The 22,500-nt window shown below is 38.3% G+C and overlaps 1 protein-coding gene across 10 annotated transcripts in view; it reads right to left on the bottom strand.

Moving 5' to 3' along the window:
- The window catches only part of ZNF536 (zinc finger protein 536), a 354,101-nt gene that overhangs the window by 251,107 nt on the left and 80,494 nt on the right, over positions 1-22,500 (bottom strand). The window lies entirely within an intron of this gene.

Here is a 22,500-nt window from a genome sequence, read left to right as displayed (position 1 = left end):
TATGTAACTGAGCAACCAAACAAAAATTCTGAGATGTGTTTTCAGCTGTAATGCTCACAATTTACATTGTGTATTGAATCCCGTAAATATGTAACTCATGCAATCAGGGAACAGAAGAAATAACATGATTTAGGTAACCAGCTACGACTATAAATTTATAAATAATCTAAACAAAAAACTCTACAAATAAAGATTTTTAAAATGTATTATTCACTGAAGAATTCTGTGAGTAACCACTGAATAAATACTTTCCACATTCACCAGAAAAGAAAAACTCCAAAATGTATCTGAGTCACTATGAATTGTTTGTTCAGATCTACCTACCCAGTGACTCTTCCCTCCCCCCCTTAAACTACATCTATATAAATGGAAATTTGAATGCTATACTTTCTAATGCACTATCTTTGTGGATTAGTTCATTTTTAGGCAAGTTACAGGAGATCCAATGCAAACATTTACATTTACTAAAAGGAAAAAAAAATAAAAAGAAAAAAAGAAATACAAAGTTACCAAAACCATTACAGGTGTTATTTGAACGGAACATTTCAACCCCGCTGAATGCTTACATCCTCTCAGTTATGTCTTTCTGGTCTCTTTTCCAGCCTTTTTTTTCAAATACATACATACCTTCACCCAGGCGAGCAGGTGCCATTGACTAAGACAATGATAGCCACTAAGTGCATTTCTTTCCTGTGATTGTTTGAGTTGCCAAAAAATTTTGCTGTTGCCAAATCATGGCCTGCTTTTCTCAACTTAGTTGGTTTTTTGGTTGCTGTTCAGTGTTTAAACATCTTAATCTTTAGAGAAATTGATTATGGTAAAGAATGAGAAAAGGAGGAAATACAATTTAAATGAGCTCATGCCTTCTGCTTAAGCTCAAAGAAAGAAACTCAAACTTTAGAAATGCAGGTAAAGATGAAAGATCCCCTGTTATGTCTCTCTAACCCAGAAAACAACTGACACTTAGCAAGTTGTCCTATCTCAGACAGAAACAGTGTGGATGAATCTGGCTAGTCCACTTGCACTTCTCTTTCTGAAATCACTAATAAAGTTTGAGAGGGGTTATTTTTAAAGCAGCTCTTAGAGTGTTCCAGCTCACTACTGTCAGCTTCAGATCTCAAATGTAATTTGATTTATAATTACATTTTAAAAACCAGCATTAAAATAACATTAGAGGGGTCATCATCTGAACTTTTTAATAGTTAGGCACGTAGCATACATTTAGAAATGGATCTCCAACAGGATTCATCTGGAACATACTCTGACTGGAATTCCTTCCTTCAACCATTTCAGTACCCTGCTGAAGCTGGTGTGCCAAGAAGCCATTGTGGAGCCCTATATTTCAGTGTTGTTTCAAATGTAAATGGACTGAAATACACTGCTCGACATTCGTTAGAGTCTTTTCTTGCATTATAGTTAGGCCCATGTTTGTAAACACCGATGGGTGAGAAAGTGCTGGAGAATCTGGAATTAGACCTCTGCACTGAAAAGATGTATTTTACATCCCTTGCAAAATCCAGTTGGCTCCATTGCTCCTGAACTTTGGAGCGGCTTTAATTTTCTTAGCCTCTGTGGCACAGATTGATATAGGGGCGTTGACATCTCAGAACTACTCAAATTGGTCAGGTTATACTTGTGCCAGCCAAAACACATGTACAGAGAAAAAGCAATGGTCCCAACAACTGTTAATACATGGATGTCAGCTGAGAACTACCTGTCCCCCCAGCTGTGCAAACAACTCAAACTGGCATTCAATGAACTTCACAGTATTGTGCCTGTAGCTGCAAGCCTGGCACCTCCTGAATGCAAGATGGGGTTCAGATGGGACACAGGCTCATTGCTAAATTTGCCTTGTTCTCCAAGCCCAACCTTCTGATAAGAAAACTTCCCAATGTATCAGTTCCACACTGGTGCCTGACTACAATTTCAGAGGCAAAAGACAGACAAGGAATGCCAGTGCTAAAGTAAATGATCTAGTGAAAAAAAAAAAAAAAAAAAGGGCAAAAAAAAAAAGCCTGTGCCTTAAAACCAAGTTTGAAATTTTATAGGCTTTTACTCCATAATTTGTACTTGAGCCTTCTGTTATTTTTAAACAAATCTAATTTCTTACAGCTGTGAAATTTACATTTTAAGAGTGTCTAGTGGCCATGTGCATTAATTACTTTATTGTAATATTTTAATGAGTTTGGGGTTCAACTCTGAAAGAATCCTGCTGAATCCTTGTTTCCCCACAGAATTACACTAGAACCTGATTCAGTCACAACGTCGCACACCCCGATCCAAACCCTGATGGACTTGCACAACATTTTCAGTTGTCTTATAAAGTCCCTGAACTTTAAAACTGGCTCCAAATTTTAGGACTTCTCACCAAACTATCGCTACCCTGAGACAGGAGCAGAGCTAGGCTTTGAGCTGAACTTGCTGGCTGAGCCTGATCTCAATGGAAACAGGTAGCAAAATGCAAAATTCACCTGTGACAACCAACATTTGGCCAATCTTGTTGTTAATGTCACTTAGGCAATGATGCAAATACTTCCATCTTAGTATGTATGACATAAAAACATTTAGGGCTAAAAGATTAACGCCCCCCACAAAAGAGTACCTAAATTCACCAGGGAAGATTGGAAACACACTACTGGAAGATTTCCACTTTGTGCAAAAGAGTTGAAAAGCATTACAATATCCATACTTCTGCCACAGTATTCCCTTTATGGATTTTGGTGGTTTGTGTCATACTAAATTATTTCTTCTTCAGCTGTGAGCATGCATAAGTAGTGGTGGGAGATAAGTAAAATGAGATTGTTTTTTTCAGGCAGTTTTCAGGACTTAGTGTCTGTGCTTGCAATGTTGCAGGTGTAACTACTCATCTTGGGGACTGAGGCAGAAACCTTCAGACCACTGTGGATCTCTGCAATTTGAACTGAAAGGATAAACCTTCTTAGAGCATCTAAATGCACTTTAATTCTCTATGAATAAGCTAAAGATGCAAATACATAACACAATGAACAGCAGGTTCAAGTACAAACACAGATAAATGCAGGAAAAGTGGGACTGACTGTTTTAGTTGACTGTGGTAATACTAAGAGGTTCATCAGTTGTCAAGTGCAACCACACATGCTGCACCCACAGAGTCTCGCTTGGAAGTCTGGCCATTTATGTCCGCAACTCTCACCTCTCTTTGCTAGGGCAAATGCAGAATTGTAACTTCAGTGAGCTACCCAGCTTTTAAAAAAGCATGTTTTTAAACCACTTACAATAAGAGCAACAGTTATTATTCAGTACATGCTTTTTATCAGATTGAAGATAAACTTTATTATAACTGGTGGAGATGGTATCAATGATTTGTGGTCTATGAGAATTCTGTAATGAGAAATGGTAATCTGTCTTGGGGCAAACAATATTGTTCTGTTTACTATGCAATTAACAATATTAAGTCCAGATTCTATAACTGATAGCTGAAAACAGGGGTGGTAGGAAGAAACTGGAAGCACTGGAAACTTTCATAGGACAATTATCTGAGGACTATAAATTGCTTATGGTGCTTTAGCCTGACATTCTCTCTTATCCTCACAAAAATGTTCCTCACTGCTCCAGCGATGTTCGCTGTAAAAGTATCCAGACTGTAAGCAGTTTGGGGCAAAGCCAGAATCTCTCCTTGTCACAAGTACTGAATGTACAGGATAGCGCAGTAACTTCATTTTCAGAAAAGCAGCAATAAAATCACACACACAAAAAAAAAAGGCAAGCAAAAATAGTTTTACTTTAGAAAAAGTATGACAATGAACCAACAAGAATGACATAAAAAGAAGACACAATCTCTGATTCCTGGCATATTTGGTGTAAAATAAAGAGTACCTCCCTTGCATTTAATTTCTTCTTTAATTTTATAGACGGAGTCCCATACCTTTGTGTGACTGAAACCCTGGACTTCTTGTTTACTTTTAGATCAGCCTTAAGCAACCACCATATGGAGCTGTGAACACCACAGACATAGCAGAAACAGTCCTTAACTAATGGTCAGAGTAAATTGTATTGGGAGTCAAGTGGGGCCACTTTCAAGTGGCTGGTTAAGACAAGGGCTGACCTATAATGGAGCTTCTGTGTAAAACAATACATTTTATACTTTAAAGTACAGAACCATAAGTATGACTGACCTCAGAAATCTCACTGCCTTTTTCTAGTCTGTTCCTTAGCTGTACACATGCAGTCCAGCCCTTTCGGCTCTGATTCTGCGGCGGTAATAATTTTGAGGTTCCCTCAACGGGAACTCGGGCAGAGCTATGGCACAGCACTTTTGTAGTGAACAAGCAAGACCTATAAAGTGCTAGGGTCTTTCTAGCTAAATTGATCATCAAAAAAAAAAAAAAAATATCAAATGATCGTATTCTTAAACTAGCCAATTCCATTTGTAACTCTCTGGAAATGTGATGCTCCACAGAGAGCTCCATTGCACCCAGCAGGCAAAAGCCACATTTAAGACAGCATGACGCACCAGCACTCTGGCAACCAGGATGCTACAAGGAAGTGACTGCTTCTGGCAGCCTCGCAGCCCCTCTCCTGGACCTCTCACTCTTAAAGATCGGTGCCTTAAATTCCCATATACCACTGAATAATAATGTCTGGCTTATCCAGAAGATTAGCAGTTTATTCCACCTTTGTTCTCTGCCTGCTTTTAAGATGAGCAATGAATGACACCGCAGCAGGCATAACCCTCCAGCACAAAAGCTAACAAAATTGTAGGATGTTTTAAGGAATGATGTAAAACTTAACAGAGAGTTTTAGAAGGGTATTCCTACACAGAATCTCTATATAAAACCCAATGCTACATGGGAGTGCTCTCAAATTCGTTTTACCTTCCTGAAAACTACAACAAAAAAATCGGCACCAAATGTCTGCAAGAGCAACCTCTTCAAAACTGATAAAAATACAAACAATTTCAATGAAATGTGCAGTAAATTTGGGGGTTTCCTTTGCACAAGATAACATCAAATCAAGGATTTTTCACAGCAAGAAAACAAACAGTAAAATTAAATGGGAGAAGAAAAATGATAGGAGTATAAAACTTCATGTTCCCGTATCTAATGTGCCAGTGATTGGTGGAAGTTACACACAAACTTCTACTTTTTATAAAACTATTGTTTTGAGGGAAAACACTCAATAACTACTATTTAAGGGGCTTAATTCCTTTTTTCTGAGGGGGTCCTAGGTCTGGTCATCGTTCATTGCTATTGCTTAAAATTTACTCCCAGATTAAGAAGTTCTCCCACGCTAATAAACAGGTATAATAATTTTCTCCAGAGAGCAATTTTTTTCTTTCAGTAATTAGCCTACTTAAATATTTTAATGGAACTACTGACGTACAATAGCACAAAAGGTCTTCTGACCATAATATAAAGTGAGAGATGAGAATCCTAAAAACTTTTGTATGAAGAAGGTCTAGGATTTACAAAAAAGGCAGCTCTAAAACTATTTTTAAAGGTCATAAATTAGGTACTCTCTTAAATGTAATTCAATCATCCACTGTTATAGTAGCTTGATTCTATTAGTTGTCCTATGCGTTTTACAAAACAGAACTCCATTAACATTATTCACTTATAGTTTCCCTCTATAAGTGGATATTCTGCTCAACAGGCTTTAAATAGATTCCCCCCCCCCGCCCCGAAACTGCTTTTAAGCATACTTTTACTCAAAGGGCAAAGTAGGCATAGGATTATGCTTGTACTTCATGCAAAGGATACATTTTCAGCAATCAGAACCACATTCCTATGAAGTAAAAATACTCTATATAAGCCGATTGTTTCTATCCCTCCTAACCTTGCTCAATAAGGACTCTATTCTGATCTTTTGAGTTACACACAAGTTTTCCAATTTGGCTGAATAAAGGTATCTTGTTGGGCAGCTTGATGAGCATATTCTGCGTCTCGAATTCTGACCTTGGCATGTTCAAGGTGGATCTCAATTATAAGACTCTACTCAGAGGGGAAAAAAATATTTAAAATTTTTTGGTAAAAAAAAATCAGGATTTATTTTACTTTCTTCAGTTAAAGAATGCAGTACAGAACTCCTGCTTTTACATACCTTGCTTTAGTGAATGAGTGAAAATATAAACCTTGATAAAGACACCACAACACATATGTAGCCACAAGTTTTTCACAGCAATTTACCTAGCCTGTAGTTATATTTTGGCTTCAAAAACATCTACTATAGATCATTCATCTCTGATTTCATGTTGATTTCACTGTGAATAAATGTGTGCCTTCACATCTCACAATTCAGACTACTCTATTCCGAACAAGATAAAAAAATACACAAGTACATGCAGAGGAGCATAGTGCTGGGCCAAACCACATATCCCATAGCCAGTCTCAAAGGATCTTAGCCACCTTGCGACGTTGAGTCACATACCACAATAATCTGACACCCGAACAGACCCTGACCCATTGCAGTAGTGTAGTTGCAACACCACAATCTGTACATAAAAATGTGTATGTCTAGAGAGCCAAATCCTCCTTCAGCTGGTTACCATATTCTATGTTCATGTCTTATTTCTTAAAGCAGGACAGATGGCAGAAATCATACACTGTTGTTCTTTTCATTGGCCACGCCAATCCCAGATAATCAAGTCAGTCAGTCACCAGCAGATACTCTTTTCTCAGAGGAAAGGGTTGAATTTCATCTGACCACTGAGCTGCAGCTTGCACTTGAGGTTCTAATTTTCTTCTGGTCTTAGCCCATTTCTGTCTCGCTCTGGCACACACTGCCCTAGTAAGTACATTTATTACCTCAGTAATTCCTCTGGGGGCTGTCTTACTTTCACTTTATATCTGGACTCACATAAGCATCTCCCCATTTTACAAGGAAACATTTATTAGCCTCTGATAGGAGTTTCCTGTTCCATCATGCTGAATCCCATTGTCTATTATTCTTCAAAAGCAGGCTAAGAAGTTGCACACACTCCTGGGCAGCTCTCGTTTGTGGCATACGAGTGCTGGCACTGCAGTGTAGGCACGGAGAAGGCACATAGGGGATGACCGGGCGTTCTGGGTTTTCTTCCGATCCTGTTTGCAAACCCTTGTTCAGCTGGCCACACACACAGTCATATGGGACCCTTACGCTCTGGTAGCACTCACCAGACACCGGTGGTACTGGGTGGCCCAGCAATTTCTAGGGTGCCCCTTTCATGCTCCTTGTTCATGCCCTTGGGACCAGTGCGGGAAAGGACTGTGAAAGTCTCCTTCACCCAAGGATTTCTCAACTATGAGGTTGATCTTATTACTTTGGGACACTTGAACAGTAGAGGGTAAGCCTATTATATCACAAAAACAGGGATTTCTGCTGTAATTCCTCCAGTTCCCAGCTAATTATCTTACTTGAGAACTGCTCATGGCTTTTTCCTGGTAGTTGTGGGTCATCACTGCATATTCCTGTTTCTCCAGGTCCACTCTGCAAAACTCAGTGTAGCAACTGTTTGGTAGAGCTGGCACTGTGCAAAAACTGTTCAGCCTTCCACAGTGTTACACAGGAAACTTTGACCATAATCCCCCCCAACCATAGCACAATCAGATCTTCAGAGGAGTTAAAAAAGTATAATTGCTAGAAAATGAAACTGCATTGATTTACCCCAGCTGAAGGGACCCACCTTAGGGACAATAAAAAGATTTAAATGCATAGTCTATTTTACTAGAAACCATGCAAAGTCTCTCATCCACATCAGCCTGCTATTTTTTACTTCTGTGTAAGCAGATAACATTTGTATTCATCTGCTCACTTACAAATAAAAAACATTTTTACACGGGTGGATTGGAGTGGCCTTTTTTTCTTTTCCTCCTTTTTCGGTTCCCATTATTTTATATATTACACACATGTTCTGTCAGTGAAGCTCACTTTGTTATCTGAAACATCTGTGGTACCCTGCTGTGGAGAAGGCCAACACTGCTGCTGCTGTTGCTGCCTGTCTTTATTAGCCACTGATTTGCTGATGTAGTCCTCCGACAGCGTGTAGTGCTCCAGTTCACCTCCGTAACGCCAGGGCTGCATGGCAGAAACAATGGGATTCTGTGAACTGGCAGAGAGGTCATGTTGGTTCACATATGGCAGTTACCATCTATATGAAGATATGAAACCAAGATTTCATATGTGCATTCATGCAGGCACCAATTTTTCTATTTCTAAAGAAATGTATGTGAATTTATACATAAGCTGAAAGGATAACACCCTTGCAAAGAAGGTACATACTCATCAAAATGAAAGGACCTCCTACCTGAGGCTTCCACAAGGTCTGGCTGTCGAGCAGCCATAATATTTCTCATTCTTTGGCCAACTGAAAAGTTACCTGGATTGATCTCTTTTAGCCTTATTTTCATTACAGTCATAGTCCTGACCTACTGCACAGTCCCCACCTCTGGGGGATCTCTGGGATCTACTGTTACTGTAAAGATTATTACCTAAGGTATATAAGAAGTATGGATTTCTTAAGGAGCCATGACAAGATTTTAAAAGATCAACTCAAAGATGAAAAATCTGTCTACATTTCATAAATAACATTTTTAAAGTTAAAATATTCAGGTCACTTGATAGGACGTGAGGCTATTTCTATGTATTTTATACATTTATTTTCTGCAGACAATAGCACCTTGCTAAAATCAGCTTAACCATTTCCCCTCCGAAAAATCAAACCCATCTTATCTTTATATGGATTGCTTATGCAACAAATGAGTGAAGTATATACTCCATTGAAGAATCTGAGAAATATGATTGTTAGACCACAAAACTTAACAAGAACATTGAGGGGAAGATGAGAGAACAACTCACAAAAACATTCACATTGACCAGATCTCCAGCTGATGGTGTTCCTTTTACATGTCTATTGTTTTAAGAAACAGCTCTCTAATACAAAGACAACAAGAAGTTAAAGGCACTTCCCTCCTGTTAAAAAAAAAGATTTACTGATGACATAAAAACCTGAGCTGAGTTCTGAGTCCCATAGGTAAACTCAAACCAGCTTTTTGTAGGTTTTCCGGATCTCCCAAGGACTCTGGGCCTGATTCAAAGAATAATTATGGTATGGAAACATCATGTCACTGCTGTCACAGATCTTTTACATGCAAGTCAGCATGCATGTGTGTCCAATTCAAGATTCAAAATTGAAGACTTATGTGGAGATAATTATAAATGAAAATAAAACACAGCTTTTGAAAAAACACCCCATTTTCTTTATGAAATAATTGATCACCTAGCCCCAGTAGGAAGGTTCAAAAGTTACTATATAATGAAGTGCTAGTGGCAAGCAGCTTGCTGTATCTTTCAGGAGCAAGACCATGATGACAAGAAAAAAGAATTAAGAAAATAAATGCCACAAAGGCGCCTGACGCATTACTTGCTTTCAAATTTGCTTTACTTATATTACACAGCAGTAGTACCCCCAAACCAGCTAAATTCTGCTCAAACACAGGAAGGATCTTTCCATATTTGAAATCTGAACCTCATTTCCCATGTCCTGAAAATAACTGAGATGTGATGGCAGAATATCACTGGTCTCCAAAATAATCTTCGGATTACCCAACTAACAACCTGGTGTACAGTAGAACAAGCTTCAGAACTGTTCTCTAGCCAGTTCATCCTTTTTACCTGAATTCGATGAGGAACTAATCTGATAGTCACAGGTTGTCCCCCTGCTCCAAGCATATCCTCAGAGAGAGAAAGGAGATGGCGTACTGTTGGTACTGCCACCACTTACGAAGGATTGTCTTAGAGATGGTATTTCAAATCCTCTGGAGGCCAGTGAAGTCAAAGATGCTTTCCACTGCCAGAGGAGTACAAAGTACCTGAGCAATAGCAAGGATCTGATCTTAAACTTACATGATTGTTTTGATCTGGGGGAAAGTGAAAGGAAGGAATAAAATTAATGGATAAGCATAAACAAGCCCAAAACCTGGAAGATTAATTGAAAAGACAATTCTTTTTATACATTTTAAAACTGCAAACATATTCATCCAGGACAATTTTCCATCTGTCCAGATCCTTCTGCAGGGCATATGCAGAAGATAGCTTCAAGTTAGCATATTTCTTTATATGAAGCTCTTCCTAAGATATATATGGTTGGGGGAAAAAAAATCTAAACGTGCAATGGTATGTTGGAATGGTAGTAATTTCTCTTTCACCCTTAGTGTATGTCGCTGTTTATTGTTACTCAGTTTTTTAACATTCATCTGAATATTTCATCCATGCAAAAATTAGTCCCAGCATCTTTTTTCTGAATAATGTTTGGCGGTCATTGCTTCACAACTGCAAACAATCCTCTATTGCTATTGAGTGCTACAGTCAGGCTCGTTTCACGCTGGAGGTTAGAATCTGATCCTAAGTCCATTAAATCACAGAGTCTTTTTAAAGTTTAATCTTGAGAGGATTTGGTTTGTAAACAAAGGACACTATACATGGGGAAAGAAAAAACAGAAAACTATGAACTTATGACTCTAACGCAACCCCGAGTTCAAATTTTGTGTGTGACTTAGCAAGAAAATTCTGAGCTTTCGGCAGCGGCGCACACGCCCTGGCATGTGGGCAAAGCTAAACTGAGCATTGATGCTCACATCCAAAACACACATATGGATCCCATTTTACCATAGACGTGATTCTTCATGTGCAAAACATGTGTCTGACTGGTTTTCTTTGGCTTTTTTAAGATGTGCTGCTTTTTCTTTGGTGGGGGCAGGGAGCAGAGAAGTGAATAGATAATTTGTGTGGTACCTGAATATACATTATCTATGAAGAGAACGGCCTGGGATTCAAGGCCAGGTAAAAAGCCTGTACTTCAGCTGAAAGTACCAATTTCAGCAAACAACCAAATGCCAACAGTGAGAAACTTAGTCCACTATGCAGCTTCTGCAACACGTTAATCTATCCCACTCTGCAATTGCTAGATAGGAAAGGGGAAAAGGGCTCCAGATGCTAATAACTTGGAAGTGGTAATTAGAGGAGTCCACATTACTGCCGCGAGACTCCCATCTTCCCTTGATTACTGGAAAGAAAATTTTGTCTAGTGGGTCTCCTTCTTGCTTCCAAAACATGCAGCACTTCTGTGTTCCTAAGCTCCCTCTCCTCACTGAACACAACAACAACAGGAGCTCGATTGGGCCTGGAAAACTCTTTTTTGCCTTCTCCAACATTGGAGGATGCTGTATTTCCCATAGAAAATGTAGGACGATATTCACAAGGTCATAAGGTAACCTAACAGGAAAGTACCACAAGCCCCAACTTTTAGCTATACAAGATAAAAACTGCCTCCTGCAGTCCCAGCCTGAGTGTGACAAAGAACAAGAGTCTGCTCCCCTTGCTTTAAAGGGTAAGAAATATCTTTAAAGGCTCATTGAGTGTTTAGAATCTCTGGGACCACAAAGACAAAGTAAGTCTGGAAAGGGTCTGAACATCGCATGAGAAAGTAAAAGGAAAAATACACTTATCACAAAGAGGGAACGCATTTGTATTATTGTATTGAAAAAGCACAAGGCTACAGTGACAGGCTATAAATTTTTCTCTTGGACTGTAACCAATATTTTCCATTTCAAGTAACAACAATGTAACAAAGAGAGACTCAGAATTAATAGAAATTATGGACATAAATCGGTAGGTACTCAGGTGAAAGATAACCTCAAATTCAGGTCTCGTTAAAGGAGAAAAGGTTAACTAGCCCTTTGAGCAACCCTGGGATCCATTTACACTGCTAACAAACTCACCAAAAAAGTATACTTAAATTTTACCGATGATGTCCATCTTTATAGTTCTCAGATTCATAGCCCAGAATGTTGTGGTAAATTCTTGGCAGTGAAAAGCATCTTTTTTTTATCCCTGAAATTTAACATCACACATAACACTAAACCTAATCTATGATTCCAAATAATAATAGCAGCAATAGTAACTACATGGTTCTGCAGTGATGAGAATTAAGTTACGGAAATTTCTCAATTCTACTTTTTCTGATTTGATATGTCATTTCATTAAACAACCATGAATTATTGAATATTAATAATTTTAAATCAGTGATGCGCCTTAAGATATACATTGAAACATCAGCTGCTCATTTAAAACAAACAAACAAAAAAACCCCAAGCAAACAAACAAACCAGGATTGAACTGTATGGAGACTGTTAGCCAAAGACAATGTACATTAGCAAAGCTGGAGCTGGAAGATGAACAATCTCTCCTCCATTTTAAGACCCAATCCTACATTTTTTTAGTGCATGTAAATCCCTGTGATTTTCTAACAGCTCCATCAAACCTTGGGAGATAAGTCTTATAACTGAAACTAAAACTGACAAGTCCTTTTTTTCCCCCTACACAGACTTGTAAAAGAGGACTGTGAATATTGTAAAAAAAAAAAAAAAAAAAAAAAAATCAATGCAAAGTTATTTAGCACAGGTGTTCCTGTTATTGTGCTACATTTGGAAAGCCCACATATTCAGCGCACCTTCAATTCGCACACCCAGCTGTGTGAGGTGGTGGTCTATTGTTAGTTTACAGGTTTGCAATAAAAAGCATGAAGTAATATTGGCAAGCTCAGGGGCTTTTTTTTTTTTTTCTTATGATGTCTCCCTGCATCTATTTATCTAGTTCTCCTTGCTTTGCTTCTGCTTTTGTATTCAGCATATTCAAAAAAGGGTCAGAATAGGTTTTAAAGATGTAATGCCATGCTCAAGCCTTTTGAACACTAGGAGAAAACCTCAAAAGGTTCACGCATAAGGGAACAAAGATATAAGGATAGCTTTGAACCTGAGGGGCTCTCTCACTGCAAGCAAGTGCATTGCCAGCATGTCACAGGTGTACACCACATGAGCAAGTGAAAAAATAAAATGCGATTGTGAAGGGGTGTGATGCTGATGGGTCCGAGCCCAGAATGCATTAATCCCAGGGTGAATGTGTGCATCTGTTAGATATTTATGTAGTTCCTACTAGTAGTTTGTACAGATATCTAAGCAGGTGAACATCAACAGCTTTGAAACCATATGTTAAAGGGAACCTGTGAGATGGTACGAGGAGGCTATCAGGCATTATGGGTCTGACAAGGGAGGGCGGACACCTACCGATTATAACATTGCCCTGGTTAGTCGGGACTCCTGGGCCCTATGTCAGACTCCTGCTGATTTAGCTGTGCAACACTGGGGCAGACAACTGAATCTTCCTCTCCATTTCCCCATCCTTGACCAAGAGACACTAAATATGACTACAGAATGACAATTTTCCTTCTTCCCTCTCTAATTTCTAGCTTTTAGGGGACAACAATTTTTAGATGCTGACTTTAGTTCGTTGGAAGAAAACGGAGTCAAGATCTCTGTTTCCTGGTAGTTACAGGAACACGCTACAGCGGAGGAGAACCAAGTCCTGTTCCTTTGTGTAGTTCAGAGGTTGTTTTACTCTTGTTTTTATATTTTAATTCTGAGTCGCTCAGACTCGGGAATGGCATGCATCTGAACTTGGGTCATCCCATTTCCCAGGGTAGTCTCCTGACCACCAGACTGTACACTTGGTAGGTACATATAAGCACAGTTGAATCCAACATATTTTCAGAAGGAAAAAAAAAAAAAAAATCCACTTTAAGAAAAACAATGCACTTCCCAAAAGTGACATTTTGTCTATAAAGTTTACTTTCTCTACTAAATATCCTCAGCAAGAAACCGTGAGAATTCATTCATCTTTGAATGAATTTATGAAACATGCTGAGAGGTCTCCGGCTGAAATGTGTGAATTTTTTTTATGATTAGCACAGAGTACTAGAATCTAAAAATTGTCAGTTTACACACCACTTTAACCTAGATGACTCAGTTTCTGCCACCATACATGACTTCTAGAAAATGAAAGGAAAACTGTTTTCACATTAAATGCTGAGTTTCTAAAGGAGGTCTGTTAGGAAAATTTTCCTTCAAATTAAAATTTCCTGTAAAATGGAGAAAACAAATCTCTCAAATCCCCTCCACTTCAAATAGCCTAGCAACTACCTTGAACCCTCAATGGTTCAAGTTACTCTCAAAGGTAAGGGAATCAAAAACTAGCTTTGGAGTCCTATAAGATCCTGTTGCTAGAGGAGTAATTCCACCTTTGAAAATCTTGGTGCGACTAAGTGAATTCATCAAGAGCTGCAATTTCATTTTGTCCTCAGTGGTTCATATACATACACAATGCTGCAGAAATATGCCTTCCTCCCCCTTTTGAAGTATTATGGCCTCACTGAAAAACACTCAGGAAGAATCCACCCATAGTACACGGGTTGCATAGTTTAGCGTTGCCCAAACTCTGCTCCCAAACATTACCAGTCCACAGCAAATCCCATGAATTTCAACAGCTCCACTGAGACTGCTGCTAAGTGCTTCTGAAAAAATCTAATCACAGCTTCCCATCTTCTTGTATGTCTACCTTTTACAACACCAGAACACACACTCTACAGTAGCCCTTTTCAATTTATTTCCCCCATACTTCCCTTCCCAAGAGGATATTATTCATACCCTACTCCTTCACAATGTAATTAGCTCGTTCCAATCCTTGGAAATGAAACATTCACCCCTTCTTTTGCCCCAATCCTCAGGAACCTCTTGCAAGGGTCCTCTTGTAGCTCACCGCTCCACAGGGTAGGGAAAGACACACCATAATTGCTCTACGCTTGGTACCAGAAAGAGAACAATCGCACTTGCCTTTTATTACTTTGCTTTACTTTAATGAAGCACAGTTAATAAAGAAGGCATGTATGTAAAGTCAGTGGTATACCAGAGACCTACCGCCTTTGTTGTTTGAGACCCCTTCGAGTGCCCTGCAGGACTCCCCTACTCTAGCACCTGGTCTAGCACGGGCAAATCTAGGTCTAGCGTTGTAGTGGCACAGCTCCACGGAAAGGGCAAAGCCACAAATTACATCTCCACTGTGTATTAGAAAATATTAATTGAGATTTTTAATTCTGGGAGATGTGCATTGCAAGGCATCTACGAAATATGCCCCAAACATTCTCGGGAATACAGCTCAAAATGTTCGATTAAAATTGAGCAAAAATCAGTCTCTCATCCTTCTACTTAAAAAATGAGAATTCATTTATTCAGCTTATTTCAAAGATTAAATATGATTAAAATTTCTATAAGATGTCTAGCTTTTCTGAAATAAACTGCAGTGGCCATCAAAATATTGATAGTCATTGGTAAATTACTTCTGGTGTTTAATCAATGTTATTTTTTTATCATCCAATTTTTTCTTCAAGTCAGCTTCTAACACTAAACTACATTTCATCAAGGTTGGTAAAATGTTTAGAAAGGAACAGATGTCAGAATATGGGGATTGCCAATAACACTGATGGAAGCCAGTAATTTCTTTCCTGTCCAAAGGCAAAAGAATGAAGAATAATCTAGACTGTATACAATAATACAAGATTTACTACAACATTAATGGCTATAAAAAGTAAAAGTATACAAAAGCTATCTCCGTTTTTTTCAAGACATCACTAAGGGCAGTGTTTTTCAATTTGAGACAATTTTTACTGGAAAATGAAAGGTCTATGTATTCTTAAACCTTTAAATATCCATAAAATACAGATGAAGACACAGCCTAGCGTTAGTTGCTTCCAAATATACTTGTATATTAGTCTATTGTGTAAGTTAATAATTTTGCCAAATCTCAAAAAATGTGGATGCAATCTTTCCTTTAAGAAAGCTGCTCAGCTTGTTATTTACAGATTGTAACATTTACATAAGAGTTTGGTTTAACAAGAGATATAAATATAGATAAAACCCTTAGGACTTCATTCTTTAAACTGCCCTCTAAAAATCTGCCCTACAATTTGCACACTGAATTTTGTGCAGACTATTCTTGGAAGCCTTTTGTGAATTAGGGAGAACTGACTCGAAACAGGGGCTGGTTAATCACAATTTTGCAAATTGTACGTAGCAATCATCCTCACATTGTGAAATTCAGATCTATAAAATGCTGATGTTTTAAAGCTGAAAAATAAATAAGCTAAGTAGGACTACTTTGCTAAGGAAAAAAAAAAAAAATAAAAAAAAAAGAGTAGAAGACCCCTTGCAAAGAAGTCCTTAAAATAAAAATAATTAAGATAAGTGAAGAGGCATCATAAGTAAAGGGTATCTCCATTCCATAACTCAACTGCAAGCCCAGCCTGGAAAAAATTTTACCACCTGACTGTTTCTGCCCCAGTCTTATATCAACACTCACCTGAATATACCAGGCAAATTCCTGCACTTCCAAGAATAAACCTGTGGGAGGTTTACTATTTTAGAAAGCTTATGTATATTGTCTACAATCTGGAAAAGCCCTCCAGTTGAGGAACAACTGGTGAAACTTCACTCTTTCACATGCCTATTGCTGACTGTCATCTTTGCACCCAATCAAAGCTGCTTTGATTAAATATCAGGACAGTCACTTGAGTATCAATTGCAGCAACATGGATACGATACTTTATGATGCATATTGAATGCAAACACTTGAAAATAATAGCTGGCAACTACATAGTTTGAGGGAGAAGGAGCAGAATTTATGTGGAAAAGATGATGCCTCAAAGATGACATTATTTGTTCTGCTTTCAAGCTGCAGCTAATGTAACTTCATCAACATTTAGAACAAAGCTGACTCAAGATTCTTCTTTTCCACACAGGTTTTGCAACTCCTAGCATTTAGTATAAATGAAGGTCTCTTTCTTTTTCCCTTATCTGTTGCAGAAAGACCTTGCCGAAATGTTTTGAGCGTACAAGGGTATACTGAAATTAATGTAAAATATTTTCTGTTATCAATGTAATTATAATGACAAGAACTTTCCACTGGGCTTCAGCCATGACACAGTGTGCGTTGGTCACCCTCCTGCCATTCCAAGCCCCCTCACTACGGACACAAGTCACAAACAGTAGAAACTTTGTTTTCCTGATGTTGATCCTCCCCAAAGGTCAGGTTTCTTACCTCAAACATTCCAGCAGTTGCTTAGACTGCTCTTCAGGAATTTTGTGTAACATTGCTTCTAGAAAGCAAATATTTATGTTAGTAAATACCATTAAAGTATTACTGTTATACAGGTATTCTCATTAGTAAACTGTTAAATATGAAAAAGAGAACTTTAAATGGATGGAAACATTATATTTGTATATTAAACAAACTTTACCACGTTACTTTACTATGCAAAGTGTTTTATCAAACACGAAGTTCAGCCATTAACTCTTTTTATGGGAATTAATGTTTTCAGAATTAATACAAATTCAGAATTCAAGCCTTTGTTACAGAGGGCAAGCAGAGACAGAAAGCCCTACAAAGAAAAGAACAAATTGGTATTACCAGGATTTCATAAAAGTAGTGGTCAGGAAAAAAAAGAAAAAGGAAAATAAAGGACCCACAGGTACCTTACAGAGGGATGAAATAAGAACATTCCCTTTGAGTAGGAGAGGCTTACATTCAGGTCTGGATCTGAATAAGGTAGATCAGGTATTTAGCTTCACACATAATAAGTGAGTAACCTGAGCATCAGACTAGGTTATTCTAGTAGAGCACATTCACTCACCCACTCCTATTGGAGCTCACCCTTTTATTGTCCTTTTTCCTTTTTTTAATTGGAGCAATCATTTAACCTACAGCTTCATCAGCACAAGAGAATGCCAAAAGGACAGAGTTCAGGAATCTCTCTCAAAATATGTATTATTTATTCAAATAGAACAGCTTGAGCAATCTTGGCCAATGAAACAGAACCTTTTAATGCCTGAAATTTGTACAGAATGAAAAGAAAACTCACTCAGTTCCATCCCACAACTCAGGTTGGAACTGAGATCTGCAGAGGTAGGGCTGAGCTTCTTCCTTCATTTCCTTTGCTTCTCACCTTGGAGGTGAAGACTAGGTCAGGAAAAGCTTCTATGTTATTTATTAACTAAAAAATAGGATATTTGTGAAAGTCATAACAGAGGATCTCTCTTGGGATAAGGCAACATTAGACACTGAAAGCAGAGAAGGCCTGCAAGTGGGAAGGAGTCTTCCAGAAACAGGATCTAGATTACGCAAAGTTCCCAGAAAAGCTTTGGAAGATTCCTGTTTGCTGTTTTGAAGACAACCTGCTGGTGAGTCCAGATGTACTAATTCAGACTTTCAAACACACATTTCAATGTGCTCCGAGTTTGTTTAAATGTAGGGTAGTAAATGAGCCATTCATCATAATCTTAAATCATCTTAATATCTTAAGCCATTTCACTTAATTGAGAAATGTTGGCAGCACTGAAATTGAAAATACTGTCTATTTCAGAGGTAAAATGCCCAAAACTAGATTTTTAAAAAAATGAATTTAACATAATGAAGCCAAAAAAATTAATTTATTCCATCTTTGGTAAATCCCATCATGTTGGTAATTAGGCAAATGCTTTGCATCTATGTTTCTGTTACCTTCCTGAGTATTTCTACTGAAGGATTTTATTCTTTCTACAGCCCAGCTTTCATTTGTGATCTGAGAGCATCATATTTCCTATTTGTTACTGTGTTTTAGGCAAAGATGTTTCAGAAACATAAAGTTAATATGGATTCAAAGTTCATAGCACTTTAAAAAAAGATAAATAGTTATGTATCTAAGAACCCAAATGGGACTCCAGCACCGGGTGATCCACAATCCCAGTGCACTGGGATTTTCATCAGCTCTCAGCATTGCCTCCAAATTAGCAGCAGTCAGTGCAGGTAGGCCACAGTGCAGGTACTGAAAGTACAGCTGCTCTGCAGTAATTGATTCTGTATGTTGACCCAGACATTAGGATGTTTACTGTCTGCATATGACTCCTTCACTTCATGGAAAGCTGTACAAAACTGAAACAGCTCACAATATGTCAGCCTTTTCACAGATACATCAAGCACTGTCTCTTAACATTTCTTTACTGCTTGAGAAGATTTGACTTCATGGCTCTAACAAATCACACAGACTGCCTGGACAACACAAGCTGACACCACTTCACACAAGTCCAGAGGCTGTCAGGGCAACATGAGACATCTACTTGAGAAAACTGGAGGCAGTTGCTTTAGGAGCAGAGTATAATGTTGCTTTAAAGTCCACTATTATTTTATTGTTATGACTACTACTTAACAGGAGTACTTTGGAATTACAGAAATTGTCTGCTCAAAGCCAAACTCTTGCCAGATACTGCTGCCCACAGTCCAGCCTGAGAGCAGCAGAACTTCCTGATGCTGCCTCTGAAGGTAAAGGGATACAGACCCCAATTCCATGAGCCAGAGAGTCTCAGACATACTACTGCCTAAAAACAAAATACTCAAACCCACAGGAAAAAAAAAACAACCACAACCAAAACAAACCAAACTACAAATCAGTGTCAAGGTATTTTAAAATATCCCATAAAGCCCATAAGGGAAAAAGCCTTGAAAATGTGTCTCTTTGGAGACATTTGAAAATATTTCTTTGGCTACATCCACACAGGTAGGTGATCCTGACCTTAAAATAGTAGAATGCTATAAGACAACCCATTATATTTAAAATAATATCTAGGGAAGTGTAATGAGGCTAACCAAATCAGTTTTCTTCACTGTGCTTCTCATAGCCCAGTATCTCTTGCATCACTGCATATGTATGTTTGAAGGTACCTACTGCATTGAACACATGGAGCTGTTCTACACCAACTGCAGCTGTGCATGCTAACTTGGGTCATTTTAAACTTGTTTCAAATAACTTCCCCTGTTTACCAGTATTTTTAGGAAGTTTAAATCTGTAATCTCTGTGGCATACAACACTAAATGTGTGCTGCATAAGAAAATTTGAGTAGACACTCACAATTTACTCAGTTCCCTTTGAGGCAAATAAGAAAGATGCACAATACTTTCATTATCTGTCCCTAAGTGTTTTTTGTCAAATTTTGACTCTGCCACCATTCTTCAGTGACAGGCATTAGGTATGACATTTTTTGACACAATGTCAATAGTGACATCAGTAATATTTGACACAAGGCACATTGGGGTTATTTGACACAGACAATTGGATAGCTCTGGGCACTAGAGATCCAATGCATAAAGAGTTTTACCTCCAAGTCACCAGTGAATATCTAGCCCAGTGTTTTCTAACTGTTACCAACTGATGGCTCCTCAGAGTCTTATACAGAAGGAGTTTGGGTGTATTGAACAGATGTCCAGAAAACAAAAATCAACACAATAAATTACATTAATCTGTGCCCTATGTTGAAACACCATGGAATGAATAGCCAGCGACAAAGCTATTCTTCTACTGCTATCTGTAATTCCTTTTAAAAATGGTTGAATCCCAAAGGAGACACGGGAGGATCAAATGAGTCAGAGAGCACTACAGCTCTAGTCTCCTGAATAAGATTTCTGTCTCAACAGCTTTCAGTCCCATGGCTTTCATTAACAGTTAAACGTACTTATGGGAAAATACAAATGTGAAATGTTACTTTCAATGATGTGTTTTCCAAATATTTCACAATTGGCTAATATACAGAACTCACAAATGCTGAACAGAAACAAAATGAATTACATATATGATCACTCTAGAATTTCCTAGAGCGCCACAGTCCTGATTAAACACAGCACTTCTACCTACATCCAATAAAGCACTCATCTAAGAGCAGAGTCTTGCAGTTATCTGTTAGGTACCTGGCTGAGTTCCTGAATCCTGTGTTCAGCCCCAAGATCCATTACGCAAAACCTGGAAGCTCTGGACATGTGCAGGAAGAGGTGTTAGTCCTGGGTACACAGGACCTACAAGGACAGTCACCTGTGTAAGGTACCTAGGTGCTTGGAGAATTTTATAGTACTAAGCATTTCACCCAAAAACTTAGAAATCTGAATTCCACTGAGTCTTTGTATAGTGCATGAATCCTCTTTTGGAGCAGACATGTTACATTTTTGTTTTATTTTAAGGTTATGCTTACGTTCAAACACCATGAGCACGTGCAACTTCACAGAAGCAGGACTTCTTTAATGAACAAGATATTTTTTTTAAAAGTTCAGAGCAAAGTGCCTTACTTATAGACTTCTGGTTTTTTAATATATACTAGTACCAAATCACAGTTAATTCATATGTAAAATGTGTTCATTTTTCCCATTTTATATTAGTTTTGAAAAGATGATCCACATTAGCCTGTTTATCACAGGAAGTCATCAATATGACCATGTGTTCAACTGGAGAATGGTGTTCAATAGCTAGAACCAACAGCTGGGCTACCTTCAGATTTCCTGGAATACTTTTTAAAATTTATTTTAAATTAGACTATTCTAACTCCCAAACAGACTCCTTCATTGTTCTGCAAATTGTGGTTTCCCTAAAAAAAAAAAAAAAAAAAAAAAAGCAGCCATCCTAGCTGTGAATCAAAATACATGAAGCATATTCACTGTCCCTTAAGAAATTATCCCACATTGTTACATATCCTAGAAAAAGAGGCAAAGCACATTTTGTTAATCATGTGTTTGGACACCCTGTCATATTGCAACTTCTCAAACAAGTTACATTTAAAAAAAAGCCATAAGAACAATATGTATTTTACTGCAACAAAAAGCATTTCTGGAGCAAACTGTTGGGCTGAACCACTAAGCAGCAGTACACCACTCCCACAAAGTAAGGATAATAAACTTGTGTGAGACTTCACAGAAACCGTGCCACAAGGCATTTTCACCTCTCTCTCAAAGTCAGAAGGGATGTACTTTCAACATGTGGGCATAAACATCTGGCATTTTCCCAACCTTTTTCCCACAAGCCCATAACAAGTAGTCCACTGCTGATCCACGGTTCTCACCAGTCTTAGAGTTCAAAATTTCCCCTCTATAAAGCACAAAAATGCTGAATAGTAATACAGCTTCTTCCTATCACATTATTTAAAAAAGCAGGTATGTGATCAAGTCTCATTTTGCCAAAAGCTTCACATCACAAGGTATATTGCATGCTGCTTAGTCCAAATTTGGGGGGAAGCGTTGTTCTAGGCACACATAAACATTCTCATGAGAGGGATGAGTTTCTGATATAATTCCAGTGTGAACAGCCACTACATTTTTGTTCATATGTCTTTATCCAAATAAAAACACCCATTTTTCAGTGGCTGGACAACCCACTTTTATTAGTGGACATCTGCATCCTTTCCCCAGCTCGAACCTAATGTAATCTCTCCTTTCCACAGTGAGTGCCATTAGAGTCTCATTTCTGGGTGGGAACATTCAAACTAGCCACATATCATTCTACATCTCAACCATTCATTTCAGAGATTTAACAGTACATAGGGAAGAAAAGGAAGCTCACCGGTTGCTGCAACCTAATAGTACATTCATATAAACTGTTCAGTGCAGAATTTATCTGTAGCATCAACTGAGACTGCGCATTCTCTGCAGCTTTGTGGTGCTGGTTTTAAGGTCAGAATTTAGAGCTTTGCCAGTCATGGCCTTGCAAATCACAGCTTTATAAATCCCATGGCAGAGACTACTACAGATGGGCTACAATCCAACCCCAGCATGCACTTTCAAGCTTTATAAAAACCTAAATCTTAGAGAGAC

The sequence above is a fragment of the Accipiter gentilis genome, chromosome 7, assembly GCF_929443795.1.
Source record: "Accipiter gentilis chromosome 7, bAccGen1.1, whole genome shotgun sequence".
NCBI classification, from domain to species: domain Eukaryota; kingdom Metazoa; phylum Chordata; class Aves; order Accipitriformes; family Accipitridae; genus Astur; species Astur gentilis.
Note: the sequence above shows the minus strand (reverse complement) of the source record. Positions and strands in the feature narration are given on the sequence as shown.